The sequence below is a fragment of the Lithobates pipiens genome, unplaced genomic scaffold (genome assembly GCF_037356315.1).
Source record: "Lithobates pipiens isolate NorthernLeopardFrog02 unplaced genomic scaffold, aLitPip1_a1.2 Scaffold_3, whole genome shotgun sequence".
NCBI lineage: Eukaryota > Metazoa > Chordata > Amphibia > Anura > Ranidae > Lithobates > Lithobates pipiens.
Window position 1 is genome coordinate 218798745 of NW_027507790.1, and position 7967 is coordinate 218806711.

The following is a 7967-nucleotide window of genomic DNA, read 5'->3' on the forward strand; positions in this document are numbered from 1 at the left end:
TCAGCGGTATAGGGACTGACGTACAGTCTGCTAAACACTAATACACAACCTGCTTGGTCCACAAAAGTTCTTATAAGGACTGGTAACTTGGTATAGGGTGCTACGGTACATAGGCTTGAGTGCGGTACAGTCTGCTGTTCTGTAAGGACCGCTATAGGTCCACAATAGATAGGGTTGACGTGCACCACTGCTGACCGCTCACCTATACTGCAGCAGTCCTTCAGCGGTATAGGGACTGACGTACAGTCTGCTAATCACTAACACACAACCTGCTTGTTCCACAAAAGTTCTTATAAGGACTGGTAACTTGGTATAGGGTGCTACGGTACATAGGCTTGAGTGCGGTACAGTCTGCTGTTCTGTAAGGACCGCTATCGGTCCACAATAGATAGGGTTGACGTGCACCACTGCTGACCGCTGCCCTATACTGCAGCAGTCCTTCAGCGGTATAGGGACTGACGTACAGTCTGCTAAACACTAATACACAACCTGCTTGGTCCACAAAAGTTCTTATAAGGACTGGTAACTTGGTATAGGGTGCTACGGTACATAGGCTTGAGTGCGGTACAGTCTGCTGTTCTGTAAGGACCGCTATCGGTCCACAATAGATAGGGTTGACGTGCACCACTGCTGACCGCTGCCCTATACTGCAGCAGTCCTTCAGCGGTATAGGGACTGACGTACAGTCTGCTAAACACTAATACACAACCTGCTTGGTCCACAAAAGTTCTTATAAGGACTGGTAACTTGGTATAGGGTGCTACGGTACATAGGCTTGAGTGCGGTACAGTCTGCTGTTCTGTAAGGACCGCTATCGGTCCACAATAGATAGGGTTGACGTGCACCACTGCTGACCGCTGCCCTATACTGCAGCAGTCCTTCAGCGGTATAGGGACTGACGTACAGTCTGCTAATCACTAACACACAACCTGCTTGTTCCACAAAAGTTCTTATAAGGACTGGTAACTTGGTATAGGGTGCTACGGTACATAGGCTTGAGTGCGGTACAGTCTGCTGTTCTGTAAGGACCGCTATCGGTCCACAATAGATAGGGTTGACGTGCACCACTGCTGACCGCTGCCCTATACTGCAGCAGTCCTTCATCGGTATAGGGACTAAGAGTTTTGTCACAGGGTCATTTAAAAAATGACAGGCAGAGGAAGAGGCAGGCCCTTCCGCAGGGGTGGTAGGGGTAGGGCAGGAGCAACAGGCTTGAGCCAAAGTGGGAAGTTGCAGAAGGTGCGTTCAATTACTTTAAAGGATGCACCAGACTTGGTTGAGTGGCTCGCTCAGCCTTACTCTTCTGCACCCTCCTCATCCTCTCGATCTGCACCCTCTTCTTCACTCTCTGCTATGTGCACCCCCAAAGACACTACCACCAACAACACGACCACCACCACCACCACCACATACCTTCCGCTTGAGTCACTGGAATTATTTTCCGATCCATATCAAGAGGACATTTCTGATGCGCAGCCACTCTTGGTATTGGATCAGGAAGAGGAGGTAGCAACAAGCGCTACTCAGCAGTCTGACGCCAGTACCCAGATCAGCCCAAGGAGGAGGTTGGTCCCCGGTGTTGCTGCCTACTCCGAGATCTCTACTTATAGCGGTGGGGAAGGTGACGTTGATGATGACGTGTCTAGTGATGTCACGTGGGTGCCCACAAGAGAGGAAGAGGAGGGGAGTTCAGAGGGAGATATGGACCAGCAGATAGGGAGGAGAAGCAGCAATGACTTACATTGCACAGCAGGGACAAAGCAGACTGCAAATGTATCAGGAGCGAGTCATCGACCATGTACGGTCACATCTGGCGCTCCCAGGACACCGGCACATGGCTCCGCAGTGTGGGCTTTTTTTAACCTGTCCGCTGCTGACAATAGCGTTGCCATCTGCAATCTTTGCAGTCAACGCGTTAGTCGCGGTAAGCCCAATACTCACCTAGGGACGACCGCCTTAAGAAGGCACATGAGCAGCCATCACCGAGCCCAGTGGGAGCAACGGAACACACAAAGCCACACTGCAGGCTCTCACCGTCCAGCCTCGTCTTCTACTTCTCCTTCTCCTCTCTCCTCACAATTGTCCTCCACTCCACCTTCCATCACGCCAAGCTCACATTTTTCTGCAAAAAGGCAGGCTTCCGTGGGCCTAATGTTTGAGCGTAAAAAAATGATGACGCCGGATAACCCTCTTGCCCAACGGTTGGCGGCTGGCTTGTCAGAACTCATAGCCCGCCAACTACTGCCATATAAACTGGTGGACTCGGAGGCCTTTCGCAAATTTGTGGCCATTGGAACACCACAATGGAAGGTCCCAGGAAGGAAGTATTTCTCAGAGAAGGGCATCCCAGAGCTATATGGCCATGTTCAGCGGCAAGTGAATGTATCTCTGGCACACAGTGTCGGTGCCAAGATACATCTGACCACAGACACGTGGTCTAGCAAACACGGGCAGGGAAGGTATATCAGTTTTACTGCCCACTGGGTGAACCTTCTGACGGCCGTCAAGCATGTAACCCGTGGCACCCGTGTAGATTTGGTTTTACCGCCACGGATTGCATGCAGGCCTGACTCTTCTTCTCCTCCTCCTACTCCATCCTCCTCCCTCTCCTCCTCAGCTGCCTCCTCCTTTTCCGCTGCTAGCGTCTCTTCCACTGCACCGCCCAAGCTCCCCAGAACCTATTCCACATGCCAGGTGAGACGTTGCCATGCCGTGCTGCGTCTGTTGTGCCTGGAAGCAAAGAGCCACACTGGCCCGGCACTCCTTTCAGCTTTGCGTTCACAGGCAGATGAGTGGCTAACACCGCTCAATTTGACAGTTGGTAAAGTGGTGTGTGACAACGGTGCCAATCTGCTTAGCGCATTGAAACAGGGCAAAATCACGCACGTGCCGTGCATGGCACACGTCTTAAACTTGGTCGTGCAGCGATTCCTTGTCAAATACCCTGGGGTCCAGGACATCTTGCGGCAGGCAAGGAAAATCTCGGCCCATTTCAGAAGATCTTACACGGCCATGGCTCGCCTTGCTGACATTCAGCGGCGACACCATCTGCCGGTCAGACGTCTTATTTGCGATTGCCCGACGCGATGGAACTCAACCTTCTATATGCTTGATAGGCTGCTCCAGCAGAAACGTGCAGTTAACGTCTACCTGTATGAACTCTGCGAAAGAAACGGTTCTGGGGAGCTGGGTTTTTTTTCACCGCGCCAGTGGCTGCTCATGCGCGACACATGCAGACTTCTGCGGCCATTTGAGGAGATCACCAAACTGGTCAGTCGCAGCCATGGCGCCATCAGTGACATGGTACCTTATGCCTTCTTTCTGGAGCGTGCATTGCGTCGTGTCATTGATCAGGCTGTGGAGGAGCAGGAGCGGGAAGATGAGGAAGTCGCAATGCTGGATGAATTCCCAGGGGGGGCTACTCTATCTGAGACAAGTCAACAACAGGAGTCTGATGAGGAGTCAGAGGAGGATGGTGCCGGGGCGGATGAGCAGGAGCAAGAAGAGCATGCTTTAAACCTTTCTGGGATCCCTGTTGTGCGAGGATGGGGAGAGGAGAATGAAGAGGACGACATTATCCTGGATGATGAGCAGGAGCCAGGCCACCACACCGCTTCCACTTTAGTGCAAATGGGGGCCTTCATGCTCCAGTGTTTTAATAGGGACCCCCGTATAAAAAGCATGAGGGTCAAGGACCAGTACTGGGTGGCAACGTACTTAGACCCCCGGTACAAACACAAAATGGCGGAAATGTTACCGCCGTCGCAGAGGGCTGTCAGAATGCAGCACTTCCAGGCCTTGCTTCGAGAAATGCTGCATTCTGCTTTTGCGTGCGCTGGCAGAGGAGCAATTCCCACTCCCAGAGAAGGATTTGCGGGTACCAATCCAACAGCGCCTGCAAGAAGAGGCCGGTTTGAAGATGTGTTGGTGACTTCGGATATGAGGTCATTCTTTCAGCCGACCCATCGACAGGTGTCATCCGGATCCAGCATCAGGGAACGCCTAGACCGTCAGGTGTCCGACTACATTGGGTTAACGGCCGATGTGGACGCTCTGAGGAGTGATGAACCCCTAGACTACTGGGTGGGCAGGCTTGACCTCTGGCCAGAGCTTGCCCAATTTGCAATCGAACTGTTGGCTTGCCCCTCATCCAGTGTCCTGTCCGAAAGGACGTTCAGCGCAGCAGGGGGGATTGTGACCGATAAGCGTACTCGCCTAGCTCACCACAGTGTTAACTACCTCACATTTCTAAAAATGAATGAGGCATGGATCTCGGAGGAATTCAACACATGTGACCAGTAGACCATGTATATGTCTATAAACTATTTTTTTAATCAAGCACACAGACCTTCTTAATTCATTTGGCTCACTTCCTTGACCCAAAAAAGCACACCGTACTATATGCCCCTACCCTCCTCTTTGAAGAGGTTGAGCGGTGTCATATTTCTACTGGGGCTGCTTATGATATCCCTGTGCTGTGCTGACTTCCTCCTGGGGGTTCTTATTATGAAGGGATCACACTATCCCTGTGCTGTGCTGACTTCCTCCTGGGGGTTCTTATTATGAGGGGATCACACCATCCCTGTGCTGTGCTGACTTCCTCCTGGGGCTGCTTACGGTGCTGCTGTCAGTGCTGTATGTCACGGTGCTGCTGTCAGCGCTGTATGTCACGGTGCTGCTGTCAGCGCTGTATGTCACGGTGCTGCTGTCAGCGCTGTATGTCACGGTGCTGCTGTCAGCGCTGTATGTCACGGTGCTGCTGTCAGCGCTGTATGTCACGGTGCTGCTGTCAGCGCTGTATGTCACGGTGCTGCTGTCAGCGCTGTATGTCACGGTGCTGCTGTCAGCGCTGTATGTCACGGTGCTGCTGTCAGCGCTGTATGTCACGGTGCTGCTGTCAGTGCTCTGTATTACGGTGCTGCTGTCAGATGCCTCTATCACGGTGCATGTGTCATTCCGGTATGTCACGCTGCTGGTGATCATCTCCTGCACCCTCTTCTTTGCCTACCCTGGTCCCTGACCTTCCCTCTCCTCCATTGCCTTCATTAGCTCCATAGTCCTGAATTGTTAGAACAATTTCCCAAATAAAATAAAAATGCTTGTAGTTATCGATCCCAAATTCACCTCATACATGTATTATGTCATTGTCCAGATGGTGGGACTACGTTTTACCCCCTAATAATTACCACGTGGCCGCAAATTCGACATGAAGGTTTGCAAAGTTCGCCTCCCATTGAAGTCAATGGGGCCCGCGGCGAACGTTCGGTTTCGCGAACGTTTGGGTCCGTTCGCATTTCGCGTTCGCGAAACGTCCCGTCGGAAGTTCGTCCATCACTACTTATGAGCACAACTGTATATGTGCCTAAGTCAAATTTCATGAATGGGGTTTACCATACCTCCAAACATTTTGAGATGGGAATGAGGGACACCTACTACCAAATGTATGTAAGTATAGGACATGCCCCCTGCCACACCCCCTTAAAGGAGAATTAACCCCAAAAAATCCACAAGGGACTTTTTTTTACCACTACTATTCCTTTATATTGGTTTTTAAAATGTACAAATGCAGCAATTTATAATTTATATGAAAGGTTTATCACTGGGAAACACTTTTTGAAAGATAAAAAGTAAATTTTTTTGCAACTATATAGATCAGACCAAATGAGGGACAAATGAGGGGGAAGAGGGACAGAGTGACATTGCTCCAAATCAGGGACAGTCCCTCGAAATCAGGGACAGTTGGGAGCTATGGTATTAAACCAAAAAACAAAAATGTAATATATTGTAGCTTACCAATCCTTAGATGTGGTGGCTGCATTCATTTTCCTTTCTTAGTCTTTTTCCCTCTGTTTTCACCTGGTGATCTGGCCAGTAACACACTTCATGTATAAAAGTGCCTCCACTCTGGATGAAGGAGCACAGAGACACCTTTGGACAGCAGCGTTGTCAATCTTGAGGTTGGGGAGTGTTATGCCGCGTACACACGTTCAGAATTTCTGGCAGACTAGATCCGGTGGACCAGAATCCGTCGGACAATTCAATCGTGTGTGGGCTCCAGCGGACTTTCTTTTTCCAAAAGTCAGACGGACCTAGAAATAAAACATGTTTCAAATCTGTCTGACGGACTCAGCTTTCTAGTGTGCAAACTGTTCGTCTGTGTGCTAGTCCGACGGACCAAATACGACGCAAGGGAAGCTATTGGCCACTGGCTATTGAACTTCCTTGTTTAGTCCCGTTTACGTCATCACATTCAAAATGAATGGACTTTCGAACTGACTTAGTCCGGTCGTGTGTGGCCAAGTCCGTTCGGTCAGAAAGTCCGTCGGACCTCCGCGGAAAGTCTGCCGGGAAGACCGTCGGACCTAGTCCGTCGAAAACTCCGGTCGTGTGTACGCGGAATTAGATGTACTAGCAAATTTAGACAAACTTAACAATTTAACAAACTGAAGCCAAACACCAGCTTACACGGCAGTTACACAAGCAGTTATGGCAACAGTTTTTTTTTTCTTTTGGGAAAAAAGTTTTATATAGATAAAAGCTGACCATTGAATGTAAGCACCCCGTCGGTGGTAAATGGTTTGCCTCAACACTCTAATGGCCTGTACACACGGTCGGACTTTCTGACGGAAAATGTGTGATCGGATTGTGTTGTCGAAAAATCCAATCATGTGTGGGCTCCACTGGACTTTTTCCGTCTGACTTTCTGACACACAAAGTTTAGCTACTGCCCTCTTTATAGTCCTGTCGTACATCATTTGCGTCACCTCGTTCTGAACAATCAGATTTTCTGACAAGTTTGTGCGACCGTGTGCATGCAAGACAAGTTTTGGCCAAAATACGTCGGAAAAAATCAGATGGATTACTGTTACATTTTCAGGAGAGCTTGTTCTGTTGAAAAACAACAGACTTGCTGGCTGTATCACCAGATGAAAATAAAGGAAAGAAAGACTAAAGAAGAAAACAAATGCATAGTTACATAGTTACATAGTAGGTGATTGCGAAAAAAGACACAAGTCCATAAAGTCCAACCTATGTATGTGATTATATGTCAGTATTACATTGTATATCCCTGTATGTTGTGGTCGTTCAGGTGCTTATCTAATAGTTTCTTGAAACTATCGATGCTCTCCGCTGAGACCACCGCTTGTGGAAGGGAATTCCACGTCCTTGCCGCTCTTACAATAAAGAACCCTCTACGTAGTTTAAGGTTAAGGTTAAACCTCTTTTCTTCTAATACAGCCATCACATCTAATAATTGGTAAGATGCAATATAATAATTGTTTGCTTTTGGTTTAACCACTTGCCGACCGGGCCATAGCTGAAAGACGGCTATAGCACAGTCGGCTTATTCTGGGAGGACATCCGTGGGATGTCCTCCCAGAATCTCGCTCCCATATGCCCCCCTGGGGCACACTCCCGGAAAAATCCATGACCGCCAGGTCCGGAAGACCCAGTGCATCACGGATCACGGTAAAATGCTCCCTCCCCTCTCTGTACTGATCTGTACAGTGCAAGGGGAGAGGGGGAGAGATCATTTGGATCTGTAGTGTAGTGCCCACAGCGCTGCTCAGTGCCCATACTCTGCAATACTCTGCCAATACTCTGCAGTACTCTGCCCATACTCTGCAATACTCTGCCAATAATCTGCAATACTCTGCCAATAATCTGCTATACTCTGCCAATACTTTGTCAATACTTTGCAATACTCTGCAATATTCTGCCAATACTCTGCAATACTCTGCAATAAATTTTAACAGAAACAAAGAATTATTTATTTATTTTTACAGAATTTTCAGTCTTTTTTGATTTATAGCGCAAAAAATAAAAAACCCAGCGGGGATTAAATACAACCAAAAGAAAGCTCTATCTGTGTGTAAAAAAGCACAAACATTTCATATGGGTAGAGTGTTGCATGACTGAGTAATTGTCATTTCAAGTGTGAGAGCACCGAAAGCTGAAAATTGGTC